General features: G+C 47.6%; 1 long non-coding RNA gene and 1 pseudogene across 1 annotated transcript; one reads left to right on the forward strand and one right to left on the reverse strand.

Moving 5' to 3' along the window:
• The first annotated feature begins 513 nt into the window (after positions 1-513).
• Positions 514-11402, forward strand: LOC104853882. The gene is made up of 3 exons (XR_777891.1): positions 514-783; positions 2971-3327; positions 11070-11402. It is a non-coding gene; the product is annotated as an uncharacterized LOC104853882 (long non-coding RNA).
• A 2883-nt stretch (positions 11403-14285) lies between these two features.
• LOC117286664 lies at positions 14286-14442 on the reverse strand (annotated as a pseudogene).
• Positions 14443-20735: the final 6293 nt, after the last annotated feature.

Consider the following 20735-nt stretch of genomic DNA (forward strand, 5'->3'; position numbering starts at 1 on the left):
CCCAGCCCCCGAACTAGCAGCCCCACCACTGTACTTTGGCCTTGGCCATGCACCCACTGTAGCTTTGGTCCCCAGCCAGACATGCCTCTTTGGGAGGCCTTCATGGTTTGGAACAACAGGGAAAATTGCCCTGGACAAAGTTCACAATGACATGCCCAGGGCCTCCTGCATGTCCCCAGCACACCCATCCCCACCCAGAGCCACGGTGCCTCTTCGGTAGAATCAGAAATCCACTTCACGGGGGTGTGGCAGAATTCTGGGAGCTCTGATGTTCTGGGGAAGCCCCAGAACAGGCATGAGGACACCTTGGTGACTCCAGCTAGTAGTAACATGTAGGGGCCATTGCTTAACGACTCCTGTGTCACTTAGATGGGGGGTTCCTGGGGGAGGAGCAATTCTGAACACTGGGAGAGTGAAGAGGTGAATGGTGAGAGAGGGGGAGGTGAGTTTGTTAATCATTGAGGAAATCAAGCTTTAAAGGGAACTTTTTCACCATGGTAGGAGTGTCACAGCCTCTGGCCACGAGGCATGAAGCCCTTTCTGGGGACCACAGCACCCTTACCCTCTGATCTCCCCTGAAGTCTGGGGCACATAGGCAGGGTCTTCCTGTCTGCAGGGTGTGTGGCCCACACTCGGCAGGTCATCTTTCCACAGGTGACTGCAACTCTGCTCCCACCCCACATTGTCAGCCAGCAAGGTCCATGTCTCTTTCTGCTGCACCAGAACAGGCATTTGCCACAGCCTAGACCAGTACTAGTGGACATAGAGGATGGTGCCATGGCCGTGAGTCTCTCTCTCTCTCTTTCTCTCTCTCTCTCTCTCGGGGTACTGCCTGGGAACCAGGCACTCTCTTCTGAGGATACCCAGGCCACAGAAAGAGGCCCACAGTCATCCCCAGCTGGCAGCCATGTGACTGTGCCATCTTGGAAGTGCACCCTCTGCTCCTGGTGCAGCTGCCCATGGGATGGTGCAGAGTCCAGGCTTCCTGCCCACCACCCCAGCACAGACTCAAGCGGAGATGGCTGTCATTGCTTTAGTCACCAGGCTTGGAGTCTTTTATCAAACACCCATAGACAGTTGGTACAAGAGGGCACCTCTTTGAACAGGCAGCAGAAGTTGTGTCGAAGACCTGCCTACTTCCCCCGGCCCCAGCCCTGAGCAGCTGAAACAGATCTGTCCTTGTCCTCGGTAGCCTGGAGGAGACTGCCACCCTCCCTCCTGCCCTCACTCAGGAACTCAGGGCTCAAGTTTTCAAAGTGGACCTCAAAGCTGTCCCTCAGCCCCCATCCCTTCTGCCACTGTCATGCGGTGGGAAGACATGGGCTCAGCATTGCTGATTCTTCTCAATTAATTTAGCCCAGTCCAGCCCGGGCTCCTGGGCAGTGCTCCGATCATGTTTTAATGGTGTGCTCATTAGCTGGGAGGTTCAGGGAGGGGAAGCTGCTCTTGTTTCCACCCAATTAATGCTGCCCTAAACTGGCTCAGTGGGAGGCTGGGCAACAACCCTGACCCCACCCCCTGGAGATGGAGGCTCAATAGCAAGAAGCTGGCAGACTACTGTGAATGACAGAGGGATGCTTGCTGTCTGCAGGCTGAGGGGTTGAGGACTGTGGGGGCCTGGGCCAGCCCAGCTAGGACACCTGCCTGCTGGCCACTCCTCATCAACACCTGCCACCCTGTCTGCCTCAGTTTCCCTATCTGCAGACAGAGTGGCATAAAAGCAACACAGAGAGACAAAAATAATTGTACCAATTACTGAATATGTTCCATGTGCCTGGCTGTGCCAAGTAATTGGTGTCCACCCGCAAAAATCAGCCCTCCCAACAGTCCAGGGAGCTTCCATGAATATTCATGCCTTAGTCTTTGCAGAGATAAATGCTTTCTTCCCTCCTGCTGGGAGCCAATGCCCAGGAGTGGGTGGCTGGGTCACAAGTGTATGTTTAACTCCTTGAGAAATCACCAAGGTGAACACAGTGTTTCACACTCTGCTATCAGGTGTCAGAGTATGAGGGCCCCATCTTCACCAACACTTGCTGTGGTTCGACTTTTTAATTTTAGCCCTTCTAATAGGTGTGAAATAGAATCTCGTTGCAGATTTAATTTGTATTTCCCTTATAATTAATGCTGTTGAAAATCTTTTAGTGTGTTTGTGTCTTTAGGTGTCTGTTTAAATATTTAATCCATTTTTTAAAAAATTAGGCCAAGCACAATGGCACATGCCTATAATCCCAGCTACTTGGGATTTTTATTGCAAGTTCAAAGCTAGCCTATGCAATTTATTTAATTTTATTTATTTATTTATTGGGTTTTTTTGTTTTGTTTTGTTTTTGGTACCGGGGATCGAACTCGAGTCCTTGTGCTTGCGAGGCAGGCGCTGGAACCACTAAGCTAAATCCCCGGCTTTATTGGGTTTTTTTGAGACAGGGTCTTACTATGTAGTTGAGATTGACCTGGAACTCATTATGTAGCCCAGGCTGGTCTTGAATGCACAGTGATCCTCCTGTCTCAGCCTCCCGAGTGCTGGGATTATAGGTGTGCACCACCACTCCTGGCTAGCCTATGCAATTTAGCAAGACTCTTATCTCAAAATTTTACAGAGGGAGCCGTGGAGATGTAGCTCAGTGGTAGATTACCCCAGGTTTGATTACCAGTACTGTAAAAATAGTAAAATAAAATAAAAAAGAGCACTTCCTAGATTCAAACTGAAGAACCATAAAAAACATGTGTTATAAGCCTCTCATCATTGAGTTGTGAAAGTTGTTTACATATGTCAGGCGCAGGTCTTTTGTTAGATAAATGTTTTGGAATCTTTTCTCCCCATCTGTGTCTTGTGTTGGTACAGGGGAAATCTCAGGGACTCTGGGTTTGCAAACAAACCCTCCTGAGGGGAAGAGGGGACGTGGTCCTTGTGGCAGCCACCTGAGCCTGGCATCCAGGTCTTCCCTAGTGGGCCTTTTCTTGCCTTTCCAGGTCCTTTGCTGGCTTTGCTCCTCACTGACCCAAAAATGGCATTTGGCCTTTGACTCCATCATTACCCTCGGTGCCTAGTAGGACTTCACTCCAGACTCCTTCCTGGCCCCGCACAACCTGGAGGATCAGCTGAAGGGTGCACTATGACCACAGCAACTCACAAAGGCCCTGCTTCTATTCCTCCACAGGCAAAATGGGGCCATCTCAGAGGTTGGGGAGGCACTGTGAGCATATCTCTTGTATACAGGAAATGTATGTGTAAACACGGTGGCAGCCACCCTCCTCCTGTTGTTATATCCATAGCAGAAGCTTCCAGCCTGAGTAGCATGGACTGCATAACAGTTAGATGTGAAAAAGGTAAGTGCAAATTCCTTGGGAGGCCCCAAAGATGGGTGCCCCCTCTTGATGTCTGGGATTGCCACGGAGGGGGGGTCTGAAAGGGGGGTTTGCGTGCCCTTTCGGGTGCCCCTTTCCAATTAGGCCACTCACACACCGAGAGGTCCGGCAAGAGATCTTTATTGTAGGGAGGCGAGCAGGAGGCAGGAAGGCAGAGAGAGAGAGAGGAGGAAGAAGCAGAAGGAGAGAGAGAACAAAGAAAGGAAGGTCCTTTTATCAGTTTTGGGGTGGGCTATTGCTTATTTAGGAGGAGTGAGCTACTTTTAACCTATCACAGGCCAGATTGCTTTTATGGGCCCAGTCCTGCAGACACAGGTTTCAACTTCCTGGACCACTGTGGCCTGGGGGGGCAGGGAAACCAGAGATAAGGGCATGAGGTCATTTTAGGAGCCAAGATGTACCAGGAGAATGCAGCCTGTGAGGCGGCATCACAGCATACTTTAACATGATCAATTCCCTAACATTCCCCACTCTTTGATTTTGGATGACAATCGACAGCCAACATGTCCATGGCAGGCGGGAAAAGGGGTGGAGAGTCTGTCTTCTGTATCTACTTCCTGCTGAATTGGGGTGACGAATCAACCTAGGGGACAGGCATGGAGGTTGGCCGGCTGAGTTGTCCTTTATGAGTATGGAATTGTTGACAGCAGCAGCATTATCAGTGGAATTGTTGGTTGGGCTTCCTGAGAAAAGTTCAAGCACACAAATCAGTTACTGAGGGAGGGGAGAGTAGAAGATAATTTGTATGAGGATGTGGACTGGTTGGAGGGTTATTAAGAACAAGTATAATGGTAAAGATTGTGACTTCAGACAGGGTGAAATCTGATAAGGTTTTTTGGAGCTGTGCATTAGTGATCCAGTCAGCTATGCAGGTAATAGGAGGAGGGTGGGGAGCAAACCAGAAAATATCAGTCCAAAGATTATTTAGAAAATGTTTAAATTGAGCCGAGATCTGAGTTATGGTTAGTTGGTTGGCTGTCATGTAACACGGTGGTCTCACTGGGGTCTCTGGCCTGAAGTATCAGCTGGTAGGCCATCTGTCGGGAGACTTGAGTGGAGAGGCAACTGACCTGGGATTGAATAAGATGGAGAACATGGGGGGCAACTGTATAGGTAGATATGGAAAGGGCAGCAGAAATCAGCTGTGGGCCAGTCTGAAGAGAGGCAGGAATTTGATGATTTGGTCAAAGAACTGGCATAAGGTGGCCTGGAATGTGATTTTAGGACATCATACCTGGGTCTGAAGGACGGCTGAGTTAGGCTGGGAGAGAGTCAAGGTATATACCAGGGGCCTAACGGCTTGGGTAAGGTTTAGGAGAGAAAACAGGAGCAGGAGAGGAACCATTATTGTTTCCACTAATTAATTAAGAATGGCAAAGAATGAGATTATGAGGTAATAGGCCAATGAGAGTAAACACCTGGAAGTAAAATTATAATTGGGAGGAGATACTGTGGCCAATCCTATCCCAAGGACAAGTCCCAGGAGTACTAATATAAGAAGACTTAGGATATCAATGGCTGTTGTAGTGTGAAATGGGTCACAATACCCTGTGAGAGGATGAGAGGGTAAACAGTTAGGTTGGCTTATCTGACTCAGGACTGGATGATGGTGAAGGATCCTGGGCAATATTTAAATTTAGAGCAGGGTTTTGAGTGTATTGTTTCCTGGAGTCAAAGTCTATGAAGTTTTCTGGATAGATCTGTTTTATTTTAGAGTGGTGGTAGCTGAACTTTAGTTAACTTGACAGCTGTGGGAGTAACCATAAGTGTCTTATATATGGCCCTTTTCATATATAAAGTCTCTCAAGATATAGTGTGGCCTTCCAAACAAGATTTCATATAGGGAGAACCCAGTATGACTTGAGGTATTTTTTATTTAAAAGAAGGTCAAAGGGAGCCAATCAACTCATAACCTGGTGTTATTTGACAATATTTACCTTAAGGGTATAATTTATCATTTTTTAACCTTACAAGAACTCTGAGGTCAATAAGCAGTATAACAGTTTAGCTAGATCTTATATAACCTGTTATAAATGCTGGCCCATTGCCATTGTCTATGGAGAGAGGCAGACCAAACCTTGGAATTTTTTTTAATAAAATCTTGTACACTTCTGAAGCCCTCTGTTTTTATAGGGAAGGCCTCAGGCCCTCTAGAAAAAGTATAGACCCATATTAACACATTTATAACCTCTATAGGGAATGGGTATCTTAATCAAGAGAAATATTTGGGAGGAGAATGGGTCTCAAAAGTCTGTCACTAGCGTCTGTTTATGATTGTCTCTTTTGGTTATTCTTTTCTGATGGGTGTTTAAGACCATATTAGAGTGAGGCCTGTGTTAATCAATATGAACTTCTTGTTATCTATCTGCCAAGGTCAGTTAAGTTTCTTTAGGCATTATTTTGGAACCATGTAATAGAGCCTCTCAGCTCCCAGTGTCAGCTATTAGGATGGGTCCCGGTCTTGCTTGACCATGGTGCTTTTAGTAAAAGCATGGAAGATTTTTCTGGTGACCCTCCTTTAGCACACATTACATTTGTCCTCTGGTGTCCAGCAATCTCCCTGTTCAGGAGGTTGGGTGACTTACCAAAGACGTAAGGTGTTGTAGAAAAGGTTCCTTCATACCTTGGATCTTTGATGACCTTGGAGGGCCAGAGCCAAAATATTGGCGATCTCCTTAGCCCAGTTACCTTTTAGTGTTGGTCTCTGCACTTTGGTGGTTGAACACCAAGAAGAGAAGATCAGTGACATCAGTAGTATAGTAGGAGTTTAACTATCCTAACTATCTAGATAGCAAGTATCCTGGAATTTCAAATATAATTGGAGGGCTATTATTTTATCAGTCATGGTTGTTTAAGTAGTTAATTTTTTGTAGAATATTAACAGAAAATCTTGTAATCAGGAGTCACACATAATGATAATATTTTAGCATAACGACCATGATGATATCTTGGTAACAAACTTAGATGTGTATCATAGTATAGAATAGCCATTGTTAAATGTATTCATCTTTAAAAAAATATATATATATATAGACAAAAACAAAAAAACAAGAAACATATTTAAGTTATTACCTTTTGATACGGTACCATCTAAGGAAAGTGTATGGGCCTATAAATATACCTGTAACCATAAATAGGAGGAGCAGAAGAGAAGGGATAATACCTGGATCAAAAGGTTATTGTCATAAACAATGTGAATTTCTTTATACAGAAACTATTATATTTTGAAGATATCCATCATAAACATGTTATAATAACATATTTAACAATGTATATCTTTCTATAATGCTATAAAAATTATCTGGGCTCCCATTAGTGAATAAAGATCAGAATAAATTTTCTGAGCAGCTGCTTCTTTATTTATCAACAGGAGTGTACCCAAACTTAAAAGTGTATATTTAATTATTTTTAAATTTTTATTTGACCTATAAAACCAGATAACATTTAGACAGACAAACATATAAGACAATTTAAACTAGAGTGTACCCAGATGGTTTTGGCCAATTGAACTATAAAATCTTTTAGTTATGACTAGTCAAAACCTTTGCAGGTCAATTAACAGATCTCATAGAATTAGAATCAAAAGGAATGAAAGCTGTTACTATAAAAGTAAACCTTCTGTAACAAACTTGAAACCAACAAGCAAACATACATATTTTCCTGTTAAATCATTTCCACATACCTTTTCTACATACTTAAGCCTTCTGGTCTTGTATATCTTTCTTTATATCTTTCTAACAAGACATGCATACAAAATCTTTTCATATCAAAAGTATATCTCTTTTACCCATAGTTTTTTTTTAATATTTTTTTCTGCCGTCTCACTTATTATAAATCTTCTATAACAAATTTTAGCTTAAAGTGTCCTTTTTTTGTTTTTAGATTGTTATATCTTAAAATTTGACTGGCTGTCAATAGAACAGTATTAACCTTGAGTTTTTATCAACAAAGCACAGAAAAGAGCAAGTTAATCTTATAATCACAATTCAAGAATTTGTAATGTACAAGAAATGTTTAAAGCACACCAATTAAACTTAATTCAAATTGAAACAAGGATACATTTAACAAACAGTTAAAATTTCTAATTTGATTTTTCTTGTAAAAATCTTTTGATGTCTGGTAAAACACAATTGCTGTTTTTCTGGCTTGTAGTGTCTTTTTGTTTTTTGTTTTTTGTTTTTACCTGATTTTAATCTATTAGAAATTTTCTCATTTTAATTCTTTTAAATCTGAGTGTAAGTCCTGTTTTATTTTTTTTTAGTTCAACCATGCTTTTCCATTTGTATCTTCTAGGATAGTAAAGCTAAACAATTCTGTTTTTGTTTTTACCTATTTTATACTTTTTTAGTAACTCAAGTGAGGTAGGGGATAGCTAGACTTTCTCTAAAGGGGAAATACCAGAATTTGTCTGTATCAATATCACATTTTTTGAGAGGCAAGTTTTCCATGGGAAAAACAGCAGATTCGTCAAGCAATTGTTTTAAGACCAAAACTAAATAGTTTTCACTAGTAGCTGATTACCATGGAGCAGAAGCTTGAACAGCTCCTAGAGCACAAAAGGCTCCACATTATCAAGGTCTCAGGTAAGTAAAACAAAGGCTGATAACTTTTTTTTTGTCTAGAGTTGTCCTATGGGCAAAGTCTGGCTTAGCTGAGACCATGGTTACTCACAAAGTTTTTTTTTTTTTTTTTTTTTTTTTTTTTTTTTTTTTTATAAAATGGGAGCATTAAAGGGAGAGTTGGCATGTCTCAGGAGCCCCTTTTGTAAGAGATCATGTATTATGGGAGTTAGTCCCTCTAAATTAGAGCGGGGGAGGGGATATTGTGCCAAGTTAGGGAATTGTGAGGGATTTTTAAGGAGAATTCTGACGGGGACATTTGGCTATTGAGGGAGAGTGAATATCCCACACTTGAGGATTAACAAGAGAGGGGCTAATTGGTCAATTGGATTGGGAAGATGAGGATTGGAGGGCTTGAGATAGTACCAGGCAGAGGGAAGTTGCCGGAGTGCTGAAAGGGCTTGACCATAAAAAAATGAATGGATGTTCCAATTTGAGATAAAATGTCACGACCCAATAAGGGGACCGGGCAGGATGGGAGGACTAGGAATGAATGAAGGAATGGAAAAGTTGCCATTTGTGCATGACAGTAAGGGAGTCTGGCGAGGGCGCTGTAGTTGGCCTTCTACCCCAACAATAGAGAAGTCAGAAAGGGAGGTAGGCCCCCAGTATTCTCGTAGTGCAGAGAAGCTGGCACCGGTATCCAATAAGAAAGAAATGGTCCTACCTGACACAGTTAAGGTTACCCTGGGCTCCTGGGCGGTGATCCGAGTTGGGCCAGATGTGCCAGGGCCTCTTCATTGTCCCTCCGTTGTCGCTAGACCTATCAGGTCCGCATGTTGGGGAGCTGTGGGGCTGACGGTCTGATGGCGGGTGGACGCCAAGGGACAGTCTGTGTCCCAGTGTTCCCTCTGGTGGTATTTGGGACAGGGATTAGTTGGCACTCTGGGATTAGGACAGTCCTTTGTCCAGTGGCCTTCCTGATTACACCTGTAACAGGGGCCTGGTGGTTGGGAGCCCTTTTGTAGGGGTTTTCTTTCCTGTGGCACAGGTGGACTGGTAGAATTAAGAGCCTGTGTTAATAATTGATATTTCTTTGTAATTTTGAGGTCATCTTGGCCATGGTAGGCCTTGAATGCTGTAGCCAGAACCTCTGCCTGAGGGGTCAAGGGCCCCCGATCAAGCTTTTTTTAGTTTAAGTCTAATGTCGGGGTAGTTCTGAGAAAAGAAATGCATCATAATTAATTTCTGGCCATCCACAGATTCAGGGTCTAGTTTGGTATGTTGACGGAGGCCGTCAGTCAGCCTTTGTAAAAAGGCGGATGGATTTTCATTTTTATCCTGTATGATCTCATTAAGCTTTTCATAATTAATGGACTTCATGGCAGCTCCACGGAGCCCATGAAGGAGACAATTAATGTACCTGTTTTGAGCTTCAATTCCCACCTCTGTGTTGTAGTCCCATTCTGGGTCCTGATCAGGGACTGCAGCAGCACCTGCTGGGTGGTGATTGTTGGTTAAATGTTCTTGGTCTGCATGTGTACGAGCCTGATCCAGCACTCTTCTATTTTTCTCGGGAGTTAAGGCATTGGTTAAAACTACAAAAAGATCGTGGTAAGTTAGTTGATAAGACTGAGTCAAAATTTGAAATTGTTTTATAAAGTTTGTTGGATTGGCTGTAAAGGAACCAAGTCTGGCCTGAATGAGAGCTAGTTCAGACATAGGAAAAGGAGTATGAACGTGGACAATTCCTTCAGCTCCAGCTACTTCATGCAAGGGTGCCATCGTGTGGCCCTTGTGTGTCTTGGAGCCGGTGAGAGGTGGAGCATAGGGTGGGGTGGTCCGTGAGTCAGAAGAAATGGGAGGGGTAGGAGATTCTGGAGGAGGGGGGTCCGTTGTGGGGCGACCTTGAGACAATAGAAGTATGGGAGAGACTTTGGTGGTGGAACAAAGAGAGGGTTGGCTAGCCAGACAGGACAAACCCTGGACATATGGGATCTCCGACCATTTTCCTTGCCGCTCACACAAGTTGTAAAGGTCTCTAATCAGACCCGATTCAAAGGAGCCATTAGGCGGCCAGACGTTTTGATTGTCTAATTTATATTGGGGCCAAATTTGAGTAGACAAGCGAATTAGCCGTTTGGGTTTTAAATCAAGACCCTCCAAATTCCTGAGTAAGCACCCCAAAGGAGAGTCTGCGGGTATAGAGGAACCAGAGCCCACGACCACCAGGACAGGAGGTTATCAGAAGACCAGACGTCTCCGAGAGTTCTGATAAAACTCCTCTTTTTCTAGACCCGGTCTAGAAAGCTGAAATTCGGTCTCCCGCGAAGGCGTCCCTTACACGAGATAGGAATTTATGCGAACTAAGTCCCGGACTTAGTTCAGTTGAGTCCCGGACTCAACGGAGGCAAACCCGGTTTGCCAAAACTGAGGGACAGAGGACCTGGGCCCCGGCCTTGTCCCGGACGTGGTCCTAGTGGGTGGTCTGGAGTCTGGGGTCCCCGTTACCCTGAGGACTTCTCAGAAGGGGAACTTACCCAAAAAGGTGTGGGTCAGAAGATCAGTAGGTCGGTGGTGGCTGCAAAGATGGCGACGAGGCGAATGGTAGCGGACGTCGGGCAGGGGCTGAGCAGGGGCACCCTAGAATCTGGGTTTCGGGCCTCAGGGGTTTAGCCCATGGGCCTGGCAATCCCAGATCCAGCTTCTGACACCAATGAAAGGGGGGTTTGCGTGCCCTTTCGGGTGCCCCTTTCCAATTAGGCCACTCACGCACCGAGAGGTCCGGCAGGAGATCTTTATTGTAGGGAGGCGAGCAGGAGGCAGGAAGGCAGAGAGAGAGAGAGGAGGAAGAAGCAGAAGGAGAGAGAGAACAAAGAAAGGAAGGTCCTTTTATCAGTTTTGGGGTGGGCTATTGCTTATTTAGGAGGAGTGAGTTATTTTTAACCTATCACAGGCCAGATTGCTTTTATGGGCCCAGTCCTGCAGACACAGGTTTCAACTTTCCTGGACCACTGTGGCCTTGTGGGGGAGGGACACCAGAGATAAGGGCATGAGGTCATTTTAGGAACCAAGATGTACCAGGAGAATACAGCCTGTGAGGCGGCATCACAGCATACTTTAACATGATCAATTCCCTAACAGGGTCACCAGCCACCACTCTGCAGAGACAAGGGAGCAGCCCACAGAAGTGAAGAGTGGAGGCCGAGCCACCAGCCACTGGGGACATCACCTGGGATGTGTGACCCTCCCTGGCCGAGTCTCAGATAATGCAGCCCTGGCCAAGCTGACTGCAGCCTCAGGCCTGAGTGTCCGTGAGCCAGGACCTTATGGCTCAGGGACTACAAATTCCTCACCCCGGAAATCATGTGATATGATACACGTCTGTTCTGTCAACTTGATCATTTTGAGGTAATTTGTTACGCAGCAGTAGATAACCAGTACATGAACAGTGTACTCTGTGAACCAAAAGAAAATAACAACAATAAATACAGTAATAACAAACTGAAATAAATTTGCAAGTTAGAGATCGCTTTGTCCAACTTAATGTTTTCTCTAACCTATTATACTTTGTCCTCTTAGGGCAAAACAAAATGAGGACGGGGCTGCAGGGTCCCCCACAACTGCTCTCCTGGCGTCATCCAGCTCTGTTCTCACATTCAGGGTCCTTAGATGGGTGCCTGTCACGTGGCAGGGCCCAGACAGCTGGCACAACACAGCCTCTCTGGGAGAGGGAGGCGGGTTGTGCTTCCCAAAGACGACTGCAGTGGTGCCCCACACTCTGCTTCCACTCCTTACAGTGTGACCTTGACCCTTCCTACCACGGTAAGTTGGGGTACACAATCCCTCCCCTCGACTCTAGGCTGACCCTAGCATATGGCAGAGGTGACACCCTTGGCCCCTGAATGTGCCACACTCTCTACTCTGCTGGCTCAAAGTGGTCAGGATTGGATCGAGTCACCATGCAGACTGTGGAGGCGACCGAAGACCCCTGCCACAGCCTCATCATCTGACTTAAGAGTACGGCCTCAATGTGCATCTGTTTAGCTATAAATGTCTCTAATAGAAGCAACTTTAAATAGGAGGAGATGCTGTACCATGTGGCTACAGTTTGCTATACACTTACGAACATTCTCAGTCTCAGCTTTGCAAATGGGTCTACAGTCGTATCCCAGCTTCGTTGCTCCTGCCCATGGAGAGGGCTGACTTTTGTCCACAGGAAGTCATGGAGGGGAAGAAGAGTCAGGCCTCTGACTCGGATCTTCCTGGAAGCTTCTGAGAACAACTGCCCTCTGCTGTCAGGAGCTGTTGGCTGGCCCTAGGAGCGGTCCTAGCAATCTGATATTTGTCATTTTGCGTGCTTTTTCTTTTCTTTTTTTTTTGTACTGGGGATTGAACCCAGGACCTCATGCTTGCTAGGCAGGTGCTGTGCTGCTGAGCTACATCCTCAGCCCCTGCATCTCTTTTCTTAAAGAAGGTCCCCAAATGGCATCAGCTTCAAGTCCTACCCCATCTGAAAGGGGCTGGGCATGGAGTCCTCTGTGTAACCAGTCTGTCCCCAAGTCCCCAGTTGCCTTACCCACATTAGGGGCCACTGGTGGAGGAGACGGGAGAAAAGAGAGCAGGGGTTATCCCTTGCCCAGCTGGGTCACAGGAATGGATGGAAACAGTGAGAGATGGGGTGCTCCTGGGGTTCTGCAGTCCGGGTAGGGGTTCACAATTCAGGAGTGGAAGCAGGGCATCCCCAAACCCCAGGACTGCTGCCCCGCCCCAGCCTTCCCACCTCCTCCCAAGCAGCCTGAGAGGCACATTGAGGAGTGGGGGATGGGGCAGACAGACAAAGATGAGCAAAAGGGAGAACCAGGAAAGTATAAGGGTGGCCTCAGACCAAGCAGGCCCGGCTGGAGGGACCAGAGGACAGAAGGGATTCAGTTTGTCCTGCCTTTGTGGGAATGAGGACCCAGCCAAAGAGCACCCCTGCTCAGGCCCAGACTACACAGACAAGGATTTTTCCTGTGTACCATTTGGCCACTGACCTGTCCCACCCAGTGAGACCTGGTCTGCTCACCAGTGACCTTCTTGGGGACGGGCTGTCCCAGGAAGAGATGTGTTAGTCAGTTTTCCATCACTATGACAAAAATGGCTGAGAAAACCAAATCCAGTGTTTTCAGGGTTGTTTCTGGGCACAAGGCCAGGTGTGACATCACAGCAGAAGGCAAGGCGGAGCAGAGCCGCTTACCTCATGGTGGCCAGGAAACAGAGATAACAAGAGCCTTGCCCAACTGGCTTCCTCCTCCTTCTCTTTGTTCAATCTAGCCGGTCCCACCTCAGTTCTCTGGCCCGCAGGCCAGGGGTCCCCAGGAATGCATTCATACACATCCGCTTGCTTTACCAATCTCCTAGGGATCCCTCAATCCGATCAAATTGACAGTAATGGCAAGGACACAGAAAACCCCACAGAAGGGAAACTGTCGCACGGAGCCTGAAAGAGGCAGCCATGCAGGCCAAGTGTGGGTGTCCCATTGCCGGAAGCTGCCTGGGTGCAGGACACACTCTGCTTCTCCAGGAGCTGCCTGGTCCTGACCGATTCTGGGCCTCCAGCTCCCTCCAGCCTCTGGGGCCACATTCAGGCCACGAAGATTCTCCAGCCCTCACCTTCCCCTCTCTGGCCCCACCTCCAGCTTGTGTCTTGCAAAGGCCATTCTGCCTCCCAGGCCAGGGCCAGGCTTACAGTCTAAGGCTTCATGTGTGACCCCGAGGCCCTTCCACTCCACAGGGACCACCTAAAGTGCGCCAGGACTGTCAGAGCCACGCTCACCGGCTCCTCCCTCAGGCCCTACTAATGTCCAGGGGCTTCTCCCCTGTACTTCTGTGCACAGTCATGCCAGAGGCACCACTCTGCCTCCTGCAGTCCAACTCTTGTACCTCTCAGCAGGAAAAGGTCCCTGTAGCCTCCCCCATGCCACAGCTTGTGCCGATAAAATCCATACTCTTGCCCAGAACTTTTTTCTTCCTCAAAAAGCCCTGCCCTTGCAATAGAAATCCTCCATGTTTGCAGAATATCGCCACTGCTGCAACTTTTTAAAAATTCACCCAGAGAGCCAATTGATTTATTTGTTCTTAGCTCTGTCCACCTCTCCCCTGAGGCAGCCCAGGTCCTTGATTCAGCGGGCAGAGGCCAAAGAGCAACAAGAAAATTGTGGAAAAGATAAAAACCTTCGTTACTGATTCCAAACTGCATCATGTCAGCACTACTCTGGCTGCTCAGAGGTAAGGACAGCTCAGGCATCCCCATGTCACAAGAGCCTGCCTTCCTTCCTCCCTGGCCATGCTCTCTGGGAAATTAACCCACCTGCCCACACTCAATGCACACAGCAGAGCTTGTTTGGGCCTGGCCAGGGGTACAGGTATTAGCTGCAGGCAACAATGGCCTTCCATAGGTAAGATGGGTAGATGGGCAGATGGATGGATGGATTAGATACTACACTTGATCTTAGCCAAAAGGCCAAGAAGTGATGCATGGGTGGATTAGATGGGATGGATGGATGGATGGATGGATGGATAAATAGATGGGAACTTACAGACTTAGATAACCCAACAGTCATCCTTATTTTAGTCCATAATATAAAGGACCAATTCAAAAACACAATCAAAACCTGAGGGCAAATTCTTCCACATACCCAACTCTACTGGGCTTTGGACTATGGAGGGAAATGGTGATCCCTAGCCGCCCCACCAAACTTCAGTAGGCTGCAAGCTCTCTGTAGGAGGGGACAGACATGTGGATGAGTGGACAAGGTGGCAGAGAGCCAAGTCAGGTAAGAGCAGGTTCCTGTCTGCAGCAAAGAACAAAAAAACCATAACAACTGTCAGCTGTCCAGAATGAGCACAAGCCAACTAAGAATGGACAATTGTCAGAGTCGTACTGTGCACAGAGGGCACAGATGCATCAAAATAACTTTGTAAACTATCAAATCTGGGACACAACCACTGCCTGGTTTCAAGATATACTCTAAGATGATAGTAATCAAAACAGTGTCGTGCTGGCTGAATATAGTCAAGTAGATAAATGAACAGAATAGAGACAGAAATGGACAAGCACATAGATGGGTGATTCATTTTTATAAAGAGGCAAGAGCAGCTTGGATTATCAGAGGATATTGGGATGTTTGGATTCCACACGTACAGAGAATGAACTTAGACCTCCAGTTCACACCATGTACAAAATTAATCTCAAAATAGCCAATAGACACAAGTGTAAGACCTAGAATTATTAAACTTCTATTAGAAAGCCTAGGAGAAAATCTTCAAGACTTTTGCTTAGGTGCCACCTGCCTCATAAGCATGAGGTCCCAACTTTGATCCCAGGTACCAAAAGAAACATGATTAAAAATTACTTGACTGAATTTCATCAAAATTGAAAATCTTCCACTCTTTAAAGGGGACTGTAAAGAGAATGAAAGAACAGTGCACAGACTGGGGAAAATATTTGCAAACTATTGGTTTTGCATATCAGATAAGGGTCTAGGAACCAGAATGCTTACAATTTAACAACAAAAACAAGAACAAAAATAACCCAAATTAAAGACAAAATACTAGCCCAGCATGGTGGCACATGCCTGTAATCCCAGCACTTAGGAGGCTGAGGCAGGATTGCCCCAAGTCCGAAGCCAGCCAGGGTAACATAGTGAGTTCAAGGTCAGCCTGAGCTACATAGTGAGACCCTGTCTCAAAACAAAACAAAACAGCCTCAATAGACATTTCTCCAGAGAAGACACATATGGCCAACAGGTTGGTATAAAGTTGTTCATCACCAATTAGGGAAATGCAAATCTCTCCCAATTATAAAACTTTGCTTTTTCATTTTTAGAAAGAAACCATAAAATAACAGGAGTCAGTGACAATATGAAGGAAGTGGATCCATCCTACAAGCTGATGGGAATATAAATGGTGAAGCCACTGTGGAAAAAAGCCTGGCAGTTCTTCAACAGTTCAACACAAACCAAGCATGGTGGCCAATGCCTGTGATCCCAGCCCTCTGGGAGGCTGAGGCAGGAGGATTTCCAGTTGAAGCCTACCCTGAGCAACTGAGCCACATAGTGAGACCCTGTCTGAAAAAATAAAAAGAACTGGGGATGTAGTTTAGTATGAAGGCCCTGGGGTTCAATCCCTAATACTGAAAAAAAAGTTCAGCACAGAATTACCATATGTGTACCCCTTAAGGACTGCAAACAAAAGGTTCGAAGAACCTGTACCAAAGTGTTCACAGCAGCAAACAGGTAGAGACCTCGCAGCTGCCATCAGTGGGCGAAAGGAGAAAGGATGCACCGTCTGTCCCCTCATCGAGTCAAACAGCACTTGGCTGTGGAGAGGAGTGAGGCTCTGACCTGCGCTTCAGTGTGATGGACCAGGACGACACTGAGTCAAGCGAAAGAACCACGTGTGTGTGACTCTGCTTATATCTGGAAGAGACAAAGGCACAGACCACAGACTGTGGCTGCAGGGACCAAGGGGCAGGGGTGTTAGGACGTGGGAGGGGATCTCCTTGAGGTGCTGAGAATGCCTGGGAACCAGATAGGGCTGCTGCTGGTGGTAGTAAAACATTCTAAGTGAATTTAATTCCACTATGTCGTCAGTTTAAAATCCCCAAATGGTAAATTTCATGCTATGTGAATGTTACCACGTTGGGGTTGGGGCAGAGGTGGTAGAGGGATCTTGGAAGTGACACTAAGAATCCCAACAGCCTCTCCCCTCAAGGCTCCTCCCCACCCAGACACCGGGCAGTGAATCCTGCCAAGGTCAGAAGAAAGGAGAAGCTTAATGCCCGACTCAGCTGCCTTAGACAGCAGACGGCCAGCCTGTCACCTCTAATCCCCCAGCCAGAAGGCAAGAGTGGGGCCAAGCAGGGCACGGCACAGAGAGACCCCTGAGCAGGCCACCAGAGCAGGCTTCCTGTCTGTGCCCACCTGGGATCCACCCCAGTGCTGGACAGGGGGGCTGCTGCTCCCCTCCTACCAGGCTTCAAGTTGGTGGCCCCTTACCCCTCTGCCCCCAGCCCACCTCTGGCTGGAGCTCTCTGGCTCCAGATCTCCTACAACCAGGAGACAGCAGGTAGGGAGCTGGGTGTACTAGGCACCCCTCCTCTTCCTGGGCACTGCACAACCTGAGGAGTTTCTTGTGCCTTGGAGGAGCCTGATCTTGGTGACTTAGCCCAAATTCAGGGAATGCATGGCTCCCAAGAGAGGCCTGAGACACTGGCACATTGCTGGACCACTTTGCCCACACCAACATGTGGCAGGACACTAGGACTCTATAATAAACACAGCTGCAGCCTGACTCTGTTTATCCAAGGCCACAGGAACAGGCCTCTGTCAGTCTGGGGTCCCTCACTTGTCCCTACAAAGTGGGAGCTAAGCCTGTAAGTGTGGGAGGGGTTCTTAGTGCCACCTGCTGCTGGGACCTCCTGCCTGTGACAGGGTGTGGTCCCTGGTCCTCAAAAGCACCCCAAGCTGTCCTTGTCCTGGAGGGCCCACGTTCTGCTCACTGTCACACCCTGCACATCACTGCGTACCCAACCAGTGTGACCTCCCACCAGGGCTGTGCAGGTGGTGAGGCCAGGTCCCCTACAGGGCCCCTCAGCCTCCAAGCCTGCCATACCACACTACACCCCTCACATTTCTCCATCCCTGACCCCTGTTACAGGCTGGGCTGTGTCCCCAAAATTCGTATACCGTGGGCCTCTGAACGTGACTGCGGACAGGACCTTTAAAGAGGTGACTAAGCGAAAGCAAGGTAATTGGGGTGGCCCTGATCCAATCTGATCGGGACACAGACATGCAAAGGACAACCTCATGAGGACACAGGGAGAAGATTGCATCTGTTGCCAAGGAGAGAAGCCACAGGAGGGACCACACCTTCGACACCTTGGACTCAAACCTCAGCCTCCAACCTTAGAGGACAAATTCCTGCTGTTTAACCTCCCAGCCCATGGCGCACCTGATGACAGCCATAGCAGTTGATGTAGACACACATCCACCCCAGGGCTCCAGGACCCACACTGGTCCATGCTCCACACCCTTCCCTTCCAAGGCCTGAGCTCCTATTTCTGCTCCTGTGTCTGCCGTTCTCATTTTAGGACCCCTACCCCTCCTATTTGTCTTCCAAAACCCCCTTTGCCTCTCTGTGTCCACAGCTCCTGCACCCCCTCCCCTCGGGCCCCTCAAATCTCAAATCACTCTTTTAATCATGCAAAAGCATTGAACCAACCAAGGTACCAAGCCATACAGACAGGCAAATTGGGGGTCTTCCAGGGTAGCAGCTCTGACCAGAGCAGGGAAGAGGGATTGTGTAGGAAGGCAGGAAAACGGGTTCACCAGGTGGAACTCCTGCCTCAGACTGGTTTTTCTCATTGTTGTTGTTGTTGTTTTGAGACAGGTTCCCACTATGTAGTTCAAGCTGGCCTTGAACTCACTGTGTAGCCCAGGCTGAAACTGAAAGCCTCCAACTGAAAGTAATCCTCCTGCCTCAGCCTCCAAGTTCTGGGACCACAGGTGTGCACCACTGTGCCTGGCTCACAGAACAGACTTTTTTTTTTTAACCATCTCTGAGCAGACAAGGATTTCTTCGACAAACATCAAAGGCACAGATCATGTAGGGGAAGAAAGATTGATACATCCAACTCAAATAAAAAATATCTGTGTGACAAAGTGTGCCATAAACAAAGCAGCAAGACAACCACAGGCACCAACAGGATATTAGCAACACACATAAATGAACCAAGGATGAATGCTCAAGATCTACAGGATGCCCACAAATCAATAAAAGGAGATGAATGGCCGGGGTGGGGGGCTGGCCAAGGAGGAAGGTGGCAAGGTGGGACCTGGAATCGGCTGGGTGGCTGCTGTTGCAGAAGGTCGCTGTGCCTCACTGCATGGCGGTGGTAGTCAGGGAAGCACCAATTAGACCTCAGGGAGGGGTTCTTCCCCAACGTGAGACGGGGTGTAGGGGAATCCCCAGTGTCAGGAGCATAAACCGGCACGATCACATTGGAAAGCTGCTTCCAACCTCTGCAGCTGAGGGGAGGAATCGAATGCATCCCAAGACCCCAGCAGGTGCCTGAAAACCTGGGTAGCACCAAGCACTTTTCAGCACTATTTTTTTTTCCTATAAGTTTAGACCCATGATAAAGTTTAATTTATAAATTAGGCACAGTAAGAAATTAAGAATAAACATAATAGAATAGAACAATGGTAACAAAACATTGTAAGAGTTATATACAGGTAGTGTCTCTCTCAAAATATCTACCGTACTGTGCTCAGCATTCTTCTTCTGGTGTGTTGGGGGGGATGGAGGAGGGGGATACTGAGATACTGAGAATTGAACCCAGAGCCTTCGCACAGAGCCACATGCACAGCTAGTTTTTATTTTTCACTTTGAGACTTAGTGTGCTAAGTCACTAAGTTGCCCAGGCTGGGCTTGAACTTGCAATCCTCCTGGCTCAGCCTCCTACAGTGCTGGGCTTACAAGTGTGCACCGTCACACGCAGCTGCTCACTCTTCTTTTTATCCAAGGTTGGCGACAGGTAAGTGAAACCTTGGGAAGCGAAACTGTGGGTCAGGAGACTTCTGCCCCCACTCAGCTATGGACCCAAAGGTGCCTCGGGAAAAGGACACAAAGTGTACCCTGTAACATCATCGGTGGAAAGCTAGAAAGTGCATCCGGAGCATTTCAAGGGACACGATGAATCATATCTGTGGACCTATTGGAGCTCGGACAAGAGCTACGTGCCAAGGTGGCTAATGGGCCAACCTACATCTATCATGGAGGTTCCTATCGAGCGCAAAGAGCAAGCTGTCCAACGCCAGAGACAACAAGACACCAGTCACATATGGTTTAAACTTCTGTGGGTTATTTGAGTATGATCAAGTATTGCAGATATATTAACGCACAGTGGATCAAATACCTGAGAGTTTTCCTAGGTTCAGCGCGGGCGGGAGCTCCCTGTGTTAGTCTTCCTGTCTGTGCTTACGAATGCTCTCTGTGGTTCTAAGAGCAGTCTGCCCCATGCTCCTGGGTCAGCCTGGGCACCCCCCAGCTCGGACCCTGCCCCATCCCCGCAGGTCGTGCTGAAGCCCTGGAATCACGGTGGTGGGTGTGCCCCCTTCTCCGCCCCAGTGTGATGATAACGGGATGTGGCCTCTGGGAGGAGATGCGGAGAGGGGATGGAATCCACGTGGGGGATGAATGTCCTTATGACTAGAAGACCCCAGAGGGGCTCCCCCACCCTCCGCCCTGGCCCCTTCTACCACAGGAAGACACTGTGAGAAAGCATCGTTTATGAACCAGACACCCACCCACACCAGGCTTGGCAATGGAATCGCAGCCTCCAGAGCAGTGGGAAATACACTCCTGATTCCTACGTTACCCAGTCTGAGAGGCCTTGAGGACCCCATGTGGCATTGTCTCCAGAGCCCCAGCTCTGTCTGGAATCTCCTTTTTTATGGCTGCCTTGTTTCCCGTCTGCCCCTCAGCTGGGCATAGAACCAGACCCAGGCTGTCTCGGTGCCTATCACATAAATGAATGAACAGTGGCTCTGCCACCTTCCTGCAGGCCTGGTTTCCCTACCTGAAGTTGGAGAGAGACAAAAGGAGCCCTCCCCGGGGCAGGTGGTACAGCCTATGGCCCTGGAACTCTGCATGGCCCGGTCCCCAATGTGCCAATTCCCACCCTTCTGGTAAATTCCTCTCTTGCCCAGCAAGTTCAAACCTGCTCTCTGTTTCTATCCAGCAAAAGGCCATGGGGGGAGGGTA

Source organism: Fukomys damarensis, unplaced genomic scaffold (assembly GCF_012274545.1).
Source record: "Fukomys damarensis isolate Sample0158 unplaced genomic scaffold, DMR_v1.0_HiC HiC_scaffold_17, whole genome shotgun sequence".
NCBI classification, from domain to species: domain Eukaryota; kingdom Metazoa; phylum Chordata; class Mammalia; order Rodentia; family Bathyergidae; genus Fukomys; species Fukomys damarensis.